The sequence below is a fragment of the Platalea leucorodia genome (genome assembly GCF_965183815.1).
Source record: "Platalea leucorodia genome assembly, chromosome: Z".
NCBI classification, from domain to species: domain Eukaryota; kingdom Metazoa; phylum Chordata; class Aves; order Pelecaniformes; family Threskiornithidae; genus Platalea; species Platalea leucorodia.
This window is the reverse complement of record NC_138858.1, coordinates 37,321,813-37,341,942: the sequence shown is the minus strand read 5'-3', so window position 1 is coordinate 37,341,942 and position 20,130 is coordinate 37,321,813.

Below are 20,130 nucleotides of genomic sequence, written 5' to 3'. Positions count from 1 at the left end.
ATCAATATCATGTGAGATAGAAATACTTTTAGACAAAAAGCACCTGACAGCAGATTTTCAGAGAATAACTATTGTGAGTCAGAGATATACAAAGTCTGAGCCCCACTATAATAAATGTGGTACCTGTAGATGCACACAGTTAAGAAAGTTGACCTAAATACCTGGCCAGGAAAATGACTGTTTGAAAACGTTAAGCTCTTGCCACAAAACAGGTGCTCAGCATCTGCTGATACTAGTAGTTGCTGTTTCTCTCCCTCTTTCCTTCCCTGCTCCCCCATGGAGAAATCTGCCTGACTTATCCATTCCCTGCTTCAGTCTCTCTGCAAAGAAAAAAAATCTGTCAAAACCTGCAGATCTGCCAAGTACTTCTGGTGTCTGGAAGATGCTTGGTATTCCCCTGGGCAGCAGGGGCTCTGTCCTCTTTCCTTAGGTACAGATCACATTGTACAAGTGCCTCACCTCATCCAGAAGTTGAGTTTCAGAAGTGGTACGCCTGAAAGCCTAGCAGAAATAGAAGTGAAACTGCATGTTTATCTACTGCTTTGCAGGGGACTGAATTACACCTTCACTGAGGACATCGATTGCAAAGACTAGTCAGCTCTCATTAAAAGCCTGGAGTGCCTGTATTTTTATAGAGTTCTTCACTCAGAAGGCTAAAACAGCAGCAGGGTAACAAAACCACCTTTGAAACACAAAATTTTTCTCTCAGTGAAGAATTTGGGGAAGTAGAATTTCCTTTTCTTTCACAATATATTTTTGTCTTTTATGACTTTTCAGAGAGACATGTATCAACACCATGAAGACTACAGTCACAACTGCCATTCAAAAATAGAAGGTTCTTAAAAATCATTAAATTCAAGTTGTTGTAAATGCCCTTTTTAGGTGTCCCCATTTTTTTGAGACTCTAGAAAGCATTTGGAAATCTTATAAGTATTTTTAACTTCTATGAGAACAAGAAACATACTTAAAAGATTTCTCATGTATCTGGTCATGTCTACATGTTACAGCTTTTTAAATAAAACTGGAGATATTGCAAGAAGTACTTACAATGAACTTTGCTTTTTGACTGCACTGTTCAAGAGAGCTAAAACAATACCATGTAATGAGCCATGAATATAATTTAATTCTTGTTTTCACTCTATGTCTACTATCAGGGTAATTACACAGAGATCAAGTCTTGACCAGCGATTCAAAATCGGATCCTAAACACACTACTGCCTTCTCCAGCTTTATACAACCTTCCTCACATAGGCTGAAGTTTTGGTGTGAGCCAAGGTGAGTAAATGAAATTGCAGTCCTGGGACTTAAGAAAGAGCATTGAACCAGCTATTTAGCTTCCAAGGATTTTCAGGCAAGCAGCACAAAGAGACTGGATGATATCCATACTGAAATGGAAATGGGACATCACTTGCACTTATTGCTCTGAAGCTTTAGTTAGATAAGTGAAATCGAGATCATCAGTAATCATGATCAAAGTAAGAGGACAGCAGGCATCTACACTGGCAGGGATCGCCTCTCATTTGCCCACTGAAGCAGTAGGTAAAACAGATAGTTACCATATTATAACTAGCCATTAAATTGCCCTACAGTTCTACCTAGCTTTGCTTCATGGGAGACACAGGAAGGGGAAGGATGGTGAGGGAGTGAATGTGTCTCATTTCTGCAGCCATTTAATTTACGAGAGGAGTAAATGCTATTAAAATGAATCACAGGAAACCTTTAAGAAAGCAGTAGGAATAAATCTTCGATTCATGTCAAATGAAAGACTCAGATCTCACAGGCCTGATATTAAGATGCAGTGGTTTCTATAGCTAAACAAAAATGCTGTTCCAAAGCTATTATAACAATCAAAATTAATCAACACTCTTACTGGAAATTTAAGATGAGTAACTGAGGATTTAATGATACTCCTAAGCATAACCCTAGAGTCTGTGGTTGCAGCAATTCAGTAAGACAATAATAAGTCTGTTTTAGAAAAATAAGGTTGGAGAGGACCAGAGGGATAGCCAAGTCCTGTTCCTGCAATGAAAAAAGCACTCAGCTTAGGTAACTGTCTATAGGATTTCTATTCTGTGTGTCATCATAGAACCCACAGCACTTCTCAATAGCCTGCAGAAAAGTTAAAGCCAAATGAAGAAAATCTACAACTATAAAGAAACATAGGAACTGAGCAGAAAGGACAGAAGGTCTCACAAATCTCACAGCTTCCTTATCTAGCAGGGACTCCCTTTGATGAACCTCCCAGATGATCCTCAACAGGAAGCCATGCCTTTTATTACTGAAGAGAAAGAAAAAAATCATAATTTTTCCTCCATTTTGATCTAAAGGAAAATTACTTCTTTATCCTAAACCTGGTAGTTGGTTAAATCCTGAGCATATTATTAATTGGTTACATCAGCCAGACACGAGATAAAAATTGCTATCAGTAATCACACTTTGTATTTATTTTCAGTCCAGTGCTTCAGAGTAAGATGGTAATGCCCAGCAGCCAATCAATCTTTCAGGTGCTTGCTGAGGGGGCAAAGGAGGGAGGAAGAGTGGGAGGGAGGAGAAGAGAGTCTTCTTTCCTTGGCAGAGAAATAAGCCTCCATAACAACTAGCAGAAGACTCAAAGCACATATTAATACAGTAAAACCAGACTGCAAACAAACACTAATCCAAGGCTCTTTTCAAACTCCTTTTGGACTATGATATACTCACATATCCAAAACTTTATTCCTGATCTCCTAGGAGTGGTCTTATTTTAAACATAAACCCCTGCTCCTAAGTTTTTCGAGCTCCATATTAAAACTATTTGAACTTATTGACCATTTATCTGATGTCAGAGAATATTACAGGACTGCATAAATGGTTGGAAATACTTTTGTAACAGTATTTGGGTTAGTATTTTAGTGTTCAGTTACGATTAATTTCTCCATAACTAATGTATAAACATTTGAATATGCACTCTTGTTATCCTTTAACTTAAAAAGTGTCTCATCTTCCTTAGATACTCTATTTTGCAAATCTTCATAGTAGCCCTTCCGTGCACCTGTTCCAATTTCAGTTAATCTTTCTTCAACATACATGATGACAACTGTATGATATAAAATATTACTGGTGCTTCCCTGACTTTATAAAAATATCTCTTGATAGAATTGTGAGTTTTTTTGCAGCTATGATACATTGGCCTCTCAAAAGCGAGTTCCTATTGACCAGAACACTGTGATCACTTTCTTCTTCAACTGTTTCCTTTTATTGGGCTTCCCACTTATATCATAACATTATTTCTAGCATCTGATTCCATGGTTATACACTTGCACTAATAAATCTTATTCTATGCCACTCTCATCACTGTCAACAGAAGCAATTAACATCATCTAGTCTATGCTGGGGGACAAATACCACAAGTGCTCCCTTGGTTGTTAGGCATTTGCCCTAGGGAACATAAAAGAATGAGAAAAAATAATCAAAATGCAATTCCAGACAGAAACCCAAGGTCAGCTCTCACTCAGGTATTTCAGTCAGCTTGAGGATAGAGCTCAACTGAGTAGGGCCTGGAGATCAGGCTCTGATCTCTGCCCTTCCAGCACAGTGCTGACAGTTTTAGTAAGTGATACCCCAGAATGAACTTCCAGTTCCCCATCTGAACCTCTGCTCTCTCTCTGGGAAGCTATTGGAGTTTGACTAATGGAGAAGCAACTGTATAAGCAACATGTAAAAGTCTCTTAGACTTTCATGTTCATCCAGCGGCACCTGATCGGTATGCTAGATGTGATATACAAGTGTTGTGTTGTTCAAAGCTGGTACCAAATATTTATTATAATATTTATTATTTATCATTTAGTTATTTAACACACTTGAGCAGCGCTACTCAAATTGTACATGAAAATCTAAAAGGTGGCTTTATGCAGCCTATGTGCATTCCAGAGCTGGGTACCCCCAAGTGCTATTCCAATCTGCTGACTTAATAAAGACAATTTTAGGGTTTGTCTGAGGTTGTTTATCACTTCAAGTGAGAGCTTCAGCAAACGGCTATAGTCAAAGAGTATAAAAACTTATGCCATATGCCTATGCTAGCTGCTGTGTAAAGAGCGTTAGATATAGGAGGGCTTTGCAGAAGTTAGTAAACATTTGTAACTGACCTAGTAGGAACACAAGGCAGTTCATGATAGAGAAATTCCCATGTATACTAATTGATGAAAATTTCTTTACCTCACCAACTCAGCAGAGTGGGAGCTTGGGTGGCCTAAAGATTGTGTATAAAACTTTCATAGAATCATAGAATCATAGAATCCCAGGTTGGAAGGGACCTCAAGGATCATCTGGTCCAGCCTTTCTAGCACAATCTAAATGAGATGGCCCAGCACCCTGTCCAGATGAATCTTAAACATGTTCAGTGTAGCAGAGTCAGCCACTTCCCTGGGGAGATTATTCCAATGATTGGCTGTTCTCATTGTGAAAAATTTACCTCTCGTGTCCAATCGGAATCTCCCTGGGAGTAACTTGTACCCCTTACCCCTTGTCCTCACCATGTGACTCCTTGTAAAAAGAGAGTCTCCATCTTCTTTGTAGCTCCCCTTTAAGTACTGGTACATGGTGATGAGATCACCTCTAAGCCTCCTTTTCTCAAGGCTGAACAAACCCAGTTCTCTCAGCCTTTCCTCATATGGCAGGCTTCCCAGTCCTTTGATCATCTTTGTGGCCCTTCTCTGGACCTCCTCCAGCCTGTCCACATCTTTTTTGTATAACAGGGACCAGAAGTGTACACAGTATTCCAGGTGTGCCCTGACAAGCGCTGAGTAGAGTGGGATAATGACTTCTTTATCTCTGCTGGTGATGCCCTTGTTGATGCAACACAGCACCCTGTTGGCTTTCTTTGCCACAGCAGCACACTGTTCACTCATATTGAGCTTCCTGTTCACCAGGACCCCCAGGTCCCTCTCCATGGAGCTGCGCTCTAGCCAGGTGGATCCCAGCCTGTGCTGCACTCCTGGATTATGTTTTCCCAAGTGCAAGACCTTACACTTGGCCCTGCTGAACTTCATAAGGTTCTTGTTAGCCCACTCTTCCAGCCTATCCAGATCTTCCTGCAGGGTGGCTCTCCCTTCCAGAGTGTCTACTTCCCCACTCAGTTTGGTGTCATCTGCGAAGTTCATCAGGCTACACTTGATCCCATTATCCAGATCGCTTATGAAGATATTGAATAGCATTGGGCCCAATATCGATCCCTGGGGGACCCCACTTGTGACGGGTTGCCAGTTTGAAAAAGAGCCATTTACCACCACCCTTTGGGTGCGGCCTGTCAGCCAATTCCTCACCCACTGCACAGACCACTTGTCCAGGCCATAACACATCAGCTTCTCCAGGAGGAGGCCGTGGGTAACTGTATTGAAGGCCTTGGAGAAGTCCAAGTAGACAACATCGACCGCTCGCCCCATGTCAACCAAGCAGGTCACTTTATCATAGGCGGCCACTAGATCTGTCAGGCACGATCTGCCTTTTGTGAAGCCATGTTGGCTTTTCCCAGTCACATGCTTCATTTGACTCGTGATGGCCCCCAGGAAGATCCATTCCATGACTTTCCCGGGGATTGAAGTAAGACCGATGGGCCTATAATTACCCGGATCCTCCCTTGATCCCTTCTTGTAGATAGGGGTAACATTTGCCTTCCTCCAGTCTTCTGGGACAGCCCCCGATCTCCACGACTTCTTGAAGATTATAGAGAGTGGCCCCGCAATGACATCAGCCAGCTCTCTCAACACCCTCGGGTGGATGGCGTCAGGACCCATCGATTTGTAGGAGTCAAGCTCCTGTAATAATTCACATACTAACTCCTTCATCACTGATGGTGGGTCTATGTTTGAATCCTCCTGGATTTTTGTTCCCAACACCTGGGATCCAACAGCGTTGGTAAAGACAGAGGTGAAGAAAGCGTTGAGAACCGCTGCCTTTTCAGCATTGTTGGTGACTAATTCACCTCTACTGTTTAACAGTGGGCCTATGTTTTCCTTCTGTTTCTGCTTGCAACTTACATACCGGAAGAACCCTTTCTTGTTATTTTTGATGTCTCTGGCCAGTTCCAGTTCAAGTTGAGCTTTTGCCTTTCTAACTGCATCTCTGCACACTCTGGCAATGCCCTCGTAGTTCTCAGTGGACAATCTTCCACTGCTCCATCTCTGGTACGCATCTCTTCTGGTTTTAAGCAGAGCCAGGAGCTTGTGGTTGAGCCAAGGGGGCCTCTTGCTCTGCTTACTTCCTTTTCTTTTACAGGGGATAAACTGGTTTTGTGCTTCCAAGAGAGCATTCTTGAAGAACTCCCAGCACTCACTGGCTCCTTTATCCTCCATGGAAGCTTCCCACGGAATCCCTCCCAACTGACCTCTGAGCAAGTTGAAGTTTGCTCTTCTAAAATCTAGAACCCTTGTCTTGGGGCTAACCTTCAGCATGCTCAGCCAGATCCCGAACTCCACAACATTGTGATCACTGCAGCCGAGGTTGTTACTGATCGAGATACTACAAAGCAGGTTTTCTTTGTTCGTGAATAGCATGTCCAGTAGTGCCTCCTTCCTGGCTGGCACATCTAACATTTGTAAGAGGAAGCAGTCCTCTGTGCGTTCCAGGAATCTGATGGATGACATGCGAGCTGCTGTATTGTTCTTCCAGCAAACATCTCGGTAGCTGAAGTCGCCCATGAGAACCAGGTTCTGTTGACCAGAAGCTTGCCTTAGTGTCCCAAATATTGCTTCATCGGCTTTATCGTTGTGGTTTGGGCGTCGGTAGCAGATGCCCACTGTAAGGTCCTCCTTGGAGACAACCCCTCTGATTTTAACCCAGAGGCATTCAATAGAGCACTCACAATCACCGTAGTTGGCTTCGATACATTCAAGGTTTTCCTTAATATAGAGTGCAGCTCCTCCACCTCTTTTTCCCTGCCTGTCTTTGCAAAATAGCCTGTAACCGTCCATCGCGATTCCCCAGTCATGTGAGTTGTCCCACCATGTCTCAGTTACTCCTCTGATATCATAACCTTCTGACTGAGCACGGAGCTCCAGTTCCTCCTGTTTGTTTCCCAGACTGTGCGCATTTGTATATATACACTTGAGGTGGTTGCTCCTCTGGTACACATATTGGGAGACAGCTAAGGAACACCTGTTGCCGCTCTGGCTGGCCTGACTTACTCCCCAGTTGGATATGGCAGCACGAGCATTTCTGTTTTGGAGTCCACCCCCCGAGTCCTTCAGTTTAAAGCCCGCCTCACCAAGTTAGCCAGCCTGTTGCTGAAGATTCCCTTGCCCCTTCTAGACAGGTGGATTCATCCCTCCCTAGCGTGTTACAGTCATCGAAGAATGCCTCATTGTCGTAAAAGCCAAAACCCTCACGACGGCACCAGCCATGTAGCCGGGAGTTGATATGCATTATGTGCCTATTTCTGGCTACCCCCTTCCCTCAAACCGGCAAAATGGAGGAAAAGATAACCTGGGCACCAATGTTTTTCACTTGTACCCCCAGGGCTTGAAAGTCTTCCTTGATTTTACCCAGGTTTCGGCTTTCAGTGTTGTTCATGCCTACATGAAATAGTAACAATGGATAGTAATCCATTTTCTTGATGAGTTGTGGCACCCTCTCAGCCACGTCTTGGACCTTTAGCTCCTGGAAGGCAGCATACCTCTTGTGACTCCCTGTCAGGTTGGCAGATGGGTGCCTCAGTACCCTTCAACAGAGAGTCACCCACTACGAGTACTCGTCGTTTCTTTTTACGATGTCCACTGTGTGTTGCTGGTACAGTTTCCCCTTGCAGGGGACTTTGCAGGCCTTGCTCATGGGTATCCTCAGCTGTTAAGGCTTCATATCTGTTTTTGATTTTGATGGTGGAGGGTGCAGGTTGATGTGGAGGCCTGCTTTTGTGAGTCACCAGGGTCCAAGGTGCCTCATTCTCAGTGGTGTCTGCCACAGGAACATGGCTCTGAAGCCACCTATCTATCTCTTTGCACTGTTTTAAAATAGTGATCTTAGTTCATACACTGTAAGTTGAAAACTAAGAAAGATATTAAAACAAAATTCCTAGTAGAAAACTGCCTTTGAAATAAACCATGGAATCATAGACTGGTTGAGGTTGGAAAGGACCTCCAGGAGGTCATCTGGTCCAATGCCCTTGCTCAAGCAGCGTCACCTAGAGCTGGTTGCCCAGGACCATGTCCAGGCTTTTGAGTATCTCCAGGGATGGAGACTCAACCTCCCTGGGCAACCTGTGCCAGTGCTTAGTCACCATCACAGTAAAAAGGTGTTTCCTGATGTTCAGATGGAGCCTCTTGTGTTGCAGTTTGCTCCTGTTGCCTCTGGTCCAGTCACTGGGCATTACTGAAAAGAGCCTGGCTCTCCCCTCTTTGCATCCTCCCTTCAGGTATTTACAAACATTAATAAGATCCCCCCTGCACCTTCTCTTCTCCAGGCTTAACAGTCCCAGCTCTCTCAGCCTTTCCTTTTATGACAGATGCCCCAGTCCCTTCACCGTCTTATTGGTCCAGTAGCTCCGCATCTCTCTTGCACTGCGGAGCCCAGACCCAGACACAGTACTCCAGGTATGGCAGGAGTTCCATTAAACAAGACTGGACCCACTGCTTGCTTCCAGGGTACATCTTGCCCCAGGAAGGTGTAAGATGTGCTCAGCTGTCTTCTGTGATGGGTCCATTGGAGCCAGCTGGGACTGCCCCTGACTGGCAGAGGGCAGCCATGGCCTTTCCTCACAGAGGCTCCCTCAGCAGTCCCCACGCTGCCAACACCTGGACACGGACACCCAAGGCACCAATACACTGGGCAAGGGTGTCTGGAGCAGCGCAGGTGCCTGGGCAAGGACTAGCAGTGGACTAGGTGGAGGGACTGTGGCCACTGCAGGAGCTGTGGCAGAGACATCTGCTGAGAGGCTTTCCAAGGCCTGTTTTCTGGCCAGGGCCTCTGCATAGGTGGCTCCCCCCGCTCTTAGCTCACAAGACAGGGAGACAGTTCACAGCAGGGCTCTGTCTTTATCCTCTTATAGGTGCTCACTCTCATCACGACCCAGCAAGGCCCGGCTAGTTGGCTCATCCCAGAAGGAGACGTTGCACTGTCCTGAGCGCTCGTGGGTAACGTTGAGGATGGAGGCACACAGCAGCCCCTTGGCAATATGCCTGGGGCAACTTTGGTAGCTGAAGCTCCCCATGACGATGTGGAGCCAGAGGGTCTGAGTGGGCCAAAGCCCCATGCAGCCCCAGCCCATTTCACCCGGAGCCAGTGCCCGCTCATTGCTCCATAAGACCACCCTGTGCAGCAGGGCTGGCCCAGCCCAGGCCGAGGGAAGGCAGGGGGCCATGCTTGGTACTCCCGTGCTGCCATGCCAGATGCCCAGTGCCCTCAGGGCACCTTGTACCCCACAGAAAACTTTCCTGCTTGGCCCCACAGCCATCTGTAGCTCTCTCTGTGATGTCACAGACGTGACCTCACACCATGCGGGGCCAGGCCTCTGTGAGGTCAGACACTGGGGGCTATAAGCTGTGGGCCTGGGAGGAGCTTGCAGCACGCTCCTGGCTGTGTGCCTGTGGCAGGCGCTCTCCTCCCGGCTACCTCCAGGAGGAGATCTGCCCAGACAGGCAACCATTTTTTCTGCAGCTGAAAGAGGGCACATAAGCTTGCAGAAGAGTTTCATTTCTCCCCAGGATGAGGAAGAGAAGGGCTCCCGCAAGAGCACAAGGGGCTGCCCCGCCAAGGAGAGGAGCCAGAAGCAGTCAGGCAAGATCTCGGGAGGCCCAGGGCACCCGCCAGCAAGGGCCTGAACGCCGCAGTGCTGCAGAAAATAAGGGTAAGTTCGGTGCTGCCTTTCACCCCGTGTTTGCATCAAGCCTGCCTGGCTTGGCCGGGCCTGACAGCCCTGCAGAACCAGCAGGGTGACGTGACGCGATGATGGCAGCGCTGGCCACCATGTCCATATCTTTGTGGGATGCTGTAGTAACTACGGGGTAGCCCAGAACTCGTGCCACCCCCCCTCCCCAGGCACGCCGTCAGTGCCCTGCCTGTGACGGGATCCTGCCCGGCCCCCCCCCGCCCCCTGCTCCCGGCTCTGCCCCTCTCCAGAGCATAACCATGGCCCTGCCCCTGCCCCTGCCCCTGCCCCTGCCCCAGGGAGGGAGTGTGTAGGATCAGCGCCCACCTCCCTGCAGGGATCTGGCATGCACTGGACTGGTGTCCTCAAGTAGGGTCCTCAGGCTTTTCTGCGGTTTCTTTGCCCAGGGTTGGTCTTCAGCGTGAAAATGGCTGTGGTCTCCCTCCAGAGATGTCTCTCGGGCATCTCCACCGTGTGAGTACAACACATGTCCAGTATGGACGCAGAGACGAGGGGTGCCGGTGGGTCAGGGCGAGCAGGGGAAGCTGGTAGTGCTCCCTCCCAGAAGTCCCTGACTCCTCTAAAATTGCTGCTTCTCAGCTTTTAAGAGAAACCCCCCCCCCCCCCCCCCGCCATGCGCAGGGCTCTGCCCTTAAGCACTGCTAACGCCAGGACTCCCTCTTTTTCAGGAAAGAGACCATCACCGCGAAAAAGAAGCGGCTCTTCACGATCCTCTTCTTGATGAGCCTAGGTGCTCTCAGTGAGTATTCGCCTGATGCCAGTGGAGGCACGGAGTGCGAGCTCCAGCATGAGGGACAGGCGCTGGTGGGGCCCTTCCAGCCTCCCGTGTCTGCAGCTCAGGGAGCTCCCAAGATGCTCACCATGTGCGGAGCCCACCCGGCCCCAGAGCCGCCAGAGGAAATGAGTGCACAGCCCGTGGAACCTAGTGTCGGTGCTCACTGCAGCAGGGAGGGGAAACGGGTGTAGCTGTGGGACACCAAGCATGCCCAGAAACCAGGACTGTGCAGAGCCCCAGGGCCCAGGGGGACGGTCCCCGCTTGGAGCTGCAGCCTCTCTGGGCACCCCTTCCCCGTGTCGTCAGGCAACCTCTTGCCACCCTGATGTGGGAGGAGACCGCGTGGCTACAGGGATCATTAGAAACCCTAATAAAACAACCCTGTCTCGGTGACGTGAATTACAGCTGGTGCCTGCTGCGGGACCTTGATGCTCATGTGGATGCTGTGCACAAAGGATGTGCCACAGGTCAGTGACTGCTGTTGTGGGACAGGAAAGTCCCACAACGGAGCACTGCTGGAGGTGGGTGGGTACATCGCCCAGACCCCCTCCAGTTCTAGGCAGTGACCCAGAGAATCGGCAGCAGCTTCTGCCATGCCTTCCTAGAGTCGCTGGCTCTGGAAAGCCCCGGCATCTCTGGGACTCAAACGGAGAGCCTTTCCATTTCAGGTGCTGCTGGGGCAGCCTGCAGCTGACCTGAGGTCCCTGCGGTAAGAGCCACCTCGTCCCTCCTGACCTGCAGCACGTTTGGCGGGGTAGCGGCAGACGAGCCCATGCTATTTGCATTCACGTGCACAGTGCCCAGGGCTCATGCCTTTCGCTCCTGCCTGGGCCTTTTGCTAAACGTGGAGGGGAAGGGAGGCATTTGCAAACCAGGGAAAGAAAATGGGGCTCGAGCACCTCCGTCTCTGCTCCTCCTGAGCTTGGAGGCTCCGGGCGGGGCTGGGCAGCTCTCTGACAAGACCTGCTTTCCTGGTGACTGCAGGAACACGCTCACTCTGTTGGGGAAACAGTCGCAAGAGATGCAAGAGCTGAGGGCTGAGGTGGCGCGCCTGTCTGCAGAGATGGGCGCTATGAAGAAGGTGATCTTGCACTTTGGGAAAGAGGGCTGGGACGAGCAGGGCACTTCCTGGGCCAGTTCGTGGGCTTTTCCTGCTCAGCCCGCACACCCGTCCCTTGCCAGGGGCTGCTGGTTGAGCTTCTCTGCTGTAAAGCCCCTTCTCCTGGTCAAGTCTGACGTGGTCGTTTCCCCTGTTCATCTGTGTCTTTCCCAGGAAGTTCATCAAATGAGAGAGGCAATGTCTGCAAGCACAAGGATGTCTGGCTGGGCTCTGAAAAGCGCAGGTACGCATGGACACAGGCAGGCAGGGCTGTCACCGCGCTGGGCTTCCGCTTAGCACTCCCAAACGGAGGCTGCGTGGCAGACTCCGCTCTCCAAGGCATGGGGATATGGGACAAAACCGTGGGACCCAAGATCACGACTGTGGCTGAGCAGCTCCCTTGGGCTCACCCCAGCGCTGCTGTCAGACCCCTCGCTGGTGCCCCTGGCATGCCCCTGAGAGCATTTCTGCCCTCTCCCACTCCGCAGAGCTTTCCTGGGGAATGAAAATGAATGGCTGGGTTGTCCTTTGCTGTCCCTGCAGTGAGGCCTTGGCTTGGGTCTGCTGCCCTTCCCGTGGGGGCTTGCTGCCTCCCAACACCCGCAGACCTTCTCTGTGTGTGGCTCGGAGAGACATGCCACAGCCAGGCACAGGGGTCCCCTTCTTTCCTGGGGCACCTCCAATGGTGCGGTGCTGCGTGGAGGGCTGGCAGGTAGCCTTAGAAATAGCCTGCAGCCACCGGGTCCCCTGGACTTGGGGCCTCTAGCGCTTAGCTGCTCTCTTCTCCCTTCAGGGGCTGCCGTCGACCTGCAAAGATCATCCAGCAGCTCTGCGTGGCTCTGCAGGGTGTTTTGGTTCCTTTGTGCTCCACCCCTGCTGGATACCTTTGTGCAGGTACAGTAGCAGAAACTGTCAGCGCTGCTTCTCTTGCCTCTTATAAAGTTGGGGGCGAGCCCTGGGCTGTCTCCCCTCAGGCCAGTGGTATTGCTCAAGGCCAGAGCACTGGCCCGGTGCCTGACACCTGAGGTCTCACACAGGGCTTGGCCCCCTACGAAACAGCAGTTTCCCTCAGAAGGGGGCTGAGCTGAGCCGAGCTTCCTGCCCACCATCCCTGGTCGCTGCTGGGTGAAGGAGATTCTCTTTAGGGACCCCATTTCCCTGCCACAGCTCTGACTGTCCCTCTCTCGATGGGGCGGTAGAGGGTCGGGGGAGGCTGCAGAGCTGCTGGGCAAAAAGGGAGGTTTCTTTAAAGCCCTGACTCAGTTGCAGGGTATCGGATGTTTCCCACTGGCTGGCTGTTTTCCTCTTTCCTGGGCCAGGAAGATGGCTCGGTGCTTCTGTCAGCTTCTCGACAAGCCACAAGCACAGCCCGCAGACGCAGTGCCGCCTGTGCTTCTGGCGGCCCAGGAGCGCAGTGGGCCCCATCACACCCTCGCGTTCATTGCTCTCGCCCTCTGCTTTCAGCCGGATGCTTCCCTGGGATACTGCTGGCCTTTCCAAGGGTCTCGGAGCGAGGTGCTTATCCGGTTGCCCACATCGGTACGACCAACGGCCGTCACTGTACAGCACACCTCAAAGATATCCTCTCCGCTGGGGACTGTCAGTAGTGCCCCCCGAGATTTCGCTGTGTCTGTAAGTCTCTGCCAGGCCCTGGGGGCTGGGACGTGGCTGCAGGGAAAAGAAAGCTGTAACGAGGACTTGCTGCTCTCTGGGCATCTGCCGAGATTTGTGTGCGCCCAAGCACTGCTGCTCCCTGAGGGGACATTTCAAGGGACACGCGGGGTGGTGTCACCCCTCCTAAGACTTGCTTGGCACGTTCTGGCCTAGCACCTCCGGGTCCTTGAGCAACACACAAGGAGGAGACTCAGCCCCACCTCATCCTGCACCAGAGTGTGCTGGACTGCAGGAGCTGGGTGGGGATCATGGGCCTGCTTCTGGCCGGAACGTTTCCTAGTGGTTGCATCGAGCCTGACCTGCTCCCCTGTGCTTTATCGCCAAGGGACTGGATGAGGAGGGCGAGGACGAAACTCTGCTGGGGACATTCACCTACTCCATGCAGAAAGAGCCGACCCAGACCTTCCCTCTGCAGGTACAGCAAGTGCGTGTGGGCAAGAGGCCAGGGCAGAAATGCCTGTTTGCCAGCAAGTGGCTTGCAGAAGGAGTGTGGACGGTCCCTGCCAGGGCAGGGGCCCGACCCTGGCCGAGAGAAACATTGGCGGGATCGGGAGGGAGAGTGGCATCCAGCAGGGCAGCAAAAGCAGAACAAAGGCCGTGTTGGCCCCACAGCCGTCTGGGTCCCCAGAGCTACCTGGCAGGGAGGATGCCCAGCACCTTGCCCCAGCAGCAGGACTTTTTCCCCAGACCCCGTTTCCCCGGGACCAGCGAGCCTCAGGTTTCCACAGCTGCCCGCCATGCTCTCTGAAGCCGGGTGTTTGGTTTGCAGGGGCACAGGGTTCCTTTGCCACCTGAGTGGGAGAAAGGAAGGAGGGAGAAGCTGCTGCCTCAGCCAGGGCGGGAGCTGGTCCCGGAGCAGGGGCCAGGCTGGCAGAGGAAGCCACACAGGGCCTACTGTCACTCTTTGCACCGCAGGAGTGACGCTGCATTTTGCTATGGTTTCTTTGCAGAATGGGATCCACAAAGCCTTTCGGTTTTTGAAGCTTGTCATACAGAGCAACTGGGGAAAACCAGGATACACCTGCATTTATCAAGTGCAGGTGTATGGGAAGGCCGTGGGAACAAATGCCATCGGCCAGACACGTGTGGAGACCTACCCTCAATAAGAATAAAAGACGAAAAGTGGAGAAAGAGACCAGAGGGACGTGGCTGTTAGTCTGGTGCAGAGCAATATCAGTTCAGAGGCCCTCTCAAAGCTGCCACCTTCTGCCCTTTGCAGGCTGAAGCCCCTTCCTCAGGCTTTCCACTTTCTCTCCGCCACGGGGATGTTTCCTAACCGAGCCAAAGGAGACAATGCTCCCGTAGCCTTTCCTTGCCCAAGTTCCTTGACAAAATCCTTTGGCACGAGGAGTGCCCCCCCCATCTCGCCCCGGGAAGGGGTCATCAGAGCCTGGCAGCATTTGGGGGTCATGATCCCCAAAGCACTGGCCCATTCTATTGAAGGGGCACCGTGGCTCTGGGGACTAGGCGTAATGGGGGCCCACATGGGGTGCCGCCATGTCTGGGACCCGTGAGGGGTGTCTGAGGAATGGGAGGAGGCCTGAGCAGCCTGACCGCCAGGGAGGGGGGCGATCCTAGCTCAGGTCCCCTGTGCCCGTGTGCACTCCCAGGCACAGCCCTCTGCTTCTGCCTTCTGCCTTCTGCTCGTCTTCAAGAGAGACACCGTTCCCCCACTGTGTTTGAAACACCAGGATACAGCCAGCTCCCAACTGAATGCTGTAGACACAAACATCCGTCTTTGTCATGGGGGTATTTGCCCGGTTCAGCTCTACATCTTCAACAGCAAGTACACGAGGGTATGGACCTACACCCATTCATCTCAAACCGATGTAAACTCTGAAGCCTAAAGGCAACGGTTCCACCATCAACCGTGCTACTCTGCCAAGTATAGGAGGCCTGAAAACCAATGTAAGCTCCTTCTCACTCCAGTGGGTGCAACTGTGCGGGGACAGCTTGGGCACTTTTGCTCTCTCTCCTTCCACGTTGCTCTCCTCATTTGCCTTTGAATTGAATGTGGGAATAGCCAAGTTCAGGTGGACAATTACACTGTCATCAAGCTAATTCACAGGTCAGGGTGGGAGAGGTTGGTGGGGTGCTGCCCAAGAGTTCCACTGCTACTGTCCTCTATTGGCCAGGAAATGAGACCACGTTGGTGCAAGCTTCATTCTCCGTGGAAGACTCCGTCATAAAAGCGCGTCGAAGAAAAGCATCCACTCGGCTGTCTGCAAGAGGCTGGCAGTAAGCATAGAATCAGACTGACTGAGGTTGGAACCAGAGGAACCTTCCTGATCTGCTGGGAGACTATAAAGCGCACAGTGAACAACACCCTTCAATCTCTAAACAGGCTGTGGTGGGTTGACCTCAGCAGACCAATGCCCAGGCAGTCCCCAAGCAGTGGCTACTTTGGAAAGACAAAACACTCAGGCTTTATTGCGGAGCATGACATTACATAGCATGGTGTGCCCCTTTGGTCAATTTGGGATGGCTGTCCCAGCTGCGTCCCCGCCCAGCCTCTCGCCCAGCCTCAGCCTACTCGCCTGGGGACACACGGAGAGAAACAGAGGAGGCCTTGGCCAGCCCAGGCCGAGGGAAGGCAGGGGGCCATGCTTGGTACTCCCGTGCTGCCATGCCAGATGCCCAGTGCCCTCAGGGCACCTTGTACCCCACAGAAAACTTTCCTGCTTGGCCCCACAGCCATCTGTAGCTCTCTCTGTGATGTCACAGACGTGACCTCACACCATGCGGGGCCAGGCCTCTGTGAGGTCAGACACTGGGGGCTATAAGCTGTGGGCCTGGGAGGAGCTTGCAGCACGCTCCTGGCTGTGTGCCTGTGGCAGGCGCTCTCCTCCCGGCTACCTCCAGGAGGAGATCTGCCCAGACAGGCAACCATTTTTTCTGCAGCTGAAAGAGGGCACATAAGCTTGCAGAAGAGTTTCATTTCTCCCCAGGATGAGGAAGAGAAGGGCTCCCGCAAGAGCACAAGGGGCTGCCCCGCCAAGGAGAGGAGCCAGAAGCAGTCAGGCAAGATCTCGGGAGGCCCAGGGCACCCGCCAGCAAGGGCCTGAACGCCGCAGTGCTGCAGAAAATAAGGGTAAGTTCGGTGCTGCCTTTCACCCCGTGTTTGCATCAAGCCTGCCTGGCTTGGCCGGGCCTGACAGCCCTGCAGAACCAGCAGGGTGACGTGACGCGATGATGGCAGCGCTGGCCACCATGTCCATATCTTTGTGGGATGCTGTAGTAACTACGGGGTAGCCCAGAACTCGTGCCACCCCCCCTCCCCAGGCACGCCGTCAGTGCCCTGCCTGTGACGGGATCCTGCCCGGCCCCCCCCCGCCCCCTGCTCCCGGCTCTGCCCCTCTCCAGAGCATAACCATGGCCCTGCCCCTGCCCCTGCCCCTGCCCCTGCCCCAGGGAGGGAGTGTGTAGGATCAGCGCCCACCTCCCTGCAGGGATCTGGCATGCACTGGACTGGTGTCCTCAAGTAGGGTCCTCAGGCTTTTCTGCGGTTTCTTTGCCCAGGGTTGGTCTTCAGCGTGAAAATGGCTGTGGTCTCCCTCCAGAGATGTCTCTCGGGCATCTCCACCGTGTGAGTACAACACATGTCCAGTATGGACGCAGAGACGAGGGGTGCCGGTGGGTCAGGGCGAGCAGGGGAAGCTGGTAGTGCTCCCTCCCAGAAGTCCCTGACTCCTCTAAAATTGCTGCTTCTCAGCTTTTAAGAGAAACCCCCCCCCCCCCCCCCCGCCATGCGCAGGGCTCTGCCCTTAAGCACTGCTAACGCCAGGACTCCCTCTTTTTCAGGAAAGAGACCATCACCGCGAAAAAGAAGCGGCTCTTCACGATCCTCTTCTTGATGAGCCTAGGTGCTCTCAGTGAGTATTCGCCTGATGCCAGTGGAGGCACGGAGTGCGAGCTCCAGCATGAGGGACAGGCGCTGGTGGGGCCCTTCCAGCCTCCCGTGTCTGCAGCTCAGGGAGCTCCCAAGATGCTCACCATGTGCGGAGCCCACCCGGCCCCAGAGCCGCCAGAGGAAATGAGTGCACAGCCCGTGGAACCTAGTGTCGGTGCTCACTGCAGCAGGGAGGGGAAACGGGTGTAGCTGTGGGACACCAAGCATGCCCAGAAACCAGGACTGTGCAGAGCCCCAGGGCCCAGGGGGACGGTCCCCGCTTGGAGCTGCAGCCTCTCTGGGCACCCCTTCCCCGTGTCGTCAGGCAACCTCTTGCCACCCTGATGTGGGAGGAGACCGCGTGGCTACAGGGATCATTAGAAACCCTAATAAAACAACCCTGTCTCGGTGACGTGAATTACAGCTGGTGCCTGCTGCGGGACCTTGATGCTCATGTGGATGCTGTGCACAAAGGATGTGCCACAGGTCAGTGACTGCTGTTGTGGGACAGGAAAGTCCCACAACGGAGCACTGCTGGAGGTGGGTGGGTACATCGCCCAGACCCCCTCCAGTTCTAGGCAGTGACCCAGAGAATCGGCAGCAGCTTCTGCCATGCCTTCCTAGAGTCGCTGGCTCTGGAAAGCCCCGGCATCTCTGGGACTCAAACGGAGAGCCTTTCCATTTCAGGTGCTGCTGGGGCAGCCTGCAGCTGACCTGAGGTCCCTGCGGTAAGAGCCACCTCGTCCCTCCTGACCTGCAGCACGTTTGGCGGGGTAGCGGCAGACGAGCCCATGCTATTTGCATTCACGTGCACAGTGCCCAGGGCTCATGCCTTTCGCTCCTGCCTGGGCCTTTTGCTAAACGTGGAGGGGAAGGGAGGCATTTGCAAACCAGGGAAAGAAAATGGGGCTCGAGCACCTCCGTCTCTGCTCCTCCTGAGCTTGGAGGCTCCGGGCGGGGCTGGGCAGCTCTCTGACAAGACCTGCTTTCCTGGTGACTGCAGGAACACGCTCACTCTGTTGGGGAAACAGTCGCAAGAGATGCAAGAGCTGAGGGCTGAGGTGGCGCGCCTGTCTGCAGAGATGGGCGCTATGAAGAAGGTGATCTTGCACTTTGGGAAAGAGGGCTGGGACGAGCAGGGCACTTCCTGGGCCAGTTCGTGGGCTTTTCCTGCTCAGCCCGCACACCCGTCCCTTGCCAGGGGCTGCTGGTTGAGCTTCTCTGCTGTAAAGCCCCTTCTCCTGGTCAAGTCTGACGTGGTCGTTTCCCCTGTTCATCTGTGTCTTTCCCAGGAAGTTCATCAAATGAGAGAGGCAATGTCTGCAAGCACAAGGATGTCTGGCTGGGCTCTGAAAAGCGCAGGTACGCATGGACACAGGCAGGCAGGGCTGTCACCGCGCTGGGCTTCCGCTTAGCACTCCCAAACGGAGGCTGCGTGGCAGACTCCGCTCTCCAAGGCATGGGGATATGGGACAAAACCGTGGGACCCAAGATCACGACTGTGGCTGAGCAGCTCCCTTGGGCTCACCCCAGCGCTGCTGTCAGACCCCTCGCTGGTGCCCCTGGCATGCCCCTGAGAGCATTTCTGCCCTCTCCCACTCCGCAGAGCTTTCCTGGGGAATGAAAATGAATGGCTGGGTTGTCCTTTGCTGTCCCTGCAGTGAGGCCTTGGCTTGGGTCTGCTGCCCTTCCCGTGGGGGCTTGCTGCCTCCCAACACCCGCAGACCTTCTCTGTGTGTGGCTCGGAGAGACATGCCACAGCCAGGCACAGGGGTCCCCTTCTTTCCTGGGGCACCTCCAATGGTGCGGTGCTGCGTGGAGGGCTGGCAGGTAGCCTTAGAAATAGCCTGCAGCCACCGGGTCCCCTGGACTTGGGGCCTCTAGCGCTTAGCTGCTCTCTTCTCCCTTCAGGGGCTGCCGTCGACCTGCAAAGATCATCCAGCAGCTCTGCGTGGCTCTGCAGGGTGTTTTGGTTCCTTTGTGCTCCACCCCTGCTGGATACCTTTGTGCAGGTACAGTAGCAGAAACTGTCAGCGCTGCTTCTCTTGCCTCTTATAAAGTTGGGGGCGAGCCCTGGGCTGTCTCCCCTCAGGCCAGTGGTATTGCTCAAGGCCAGAGCACTGGCCCGGTGCCTGACACCTGAGGTCTCACACAGGGCTTGGCCCCCTACGAAACAGCAGTTTCCCTCAGAAGGGGGCTGAGCTGAGCCGAGCTTCCTGCCCACCATCCCTGGTCGCTGCTGGGTGAAGGAGATTCTCTTTAGGGACCCCATTTCCCTGCCACAGCTCTGACTGTCCCTCTCTCGATGGGGCGGTAGAGGGTCGGGGGAGGCTGCAGAGCTGCTGGGCAAAAAGGGAGGTTTCTTTAAAGCCCTGACTCAGTTGCAGGGTATCGGATGTTTCCCACTGGCTGGCTGTTTTCCTCTTTCCTGGGCCAGGAAGATGGCTCGGTGCTTCTGTCAGCTTCTCGACAAGCCACAAGCACAGCCCGCAGACGCAGTGCCGCCTGTGCTTCTGGCGGCCCAGGAGCGCAGTGGGCCCCATCACACCCTCGCGTTCATTGCTCTCGCCCTCTGCTTTCAGCCGGATGCTTCCCTGGGATACTGCTGGCCTTTCCAAGGGTCTCGGAGCGAGGTGCTTATCCGGTTGCCCACATCGGTACGACCAACGGCCGTCACTGTACAGCACACCTCAAAGATATCCTCTCCGCTGGGGACTGTCAGTAGTGCCCCCCGAGATTTCGCTGTGTCTGTAAGTCTCTGCCAGGCCCTGGGGGCTGGGACGTGGCTGCAGGGAAAAGAAAGCTGTAACGAGGACTTGCTGCTCTCTGGGCATCTG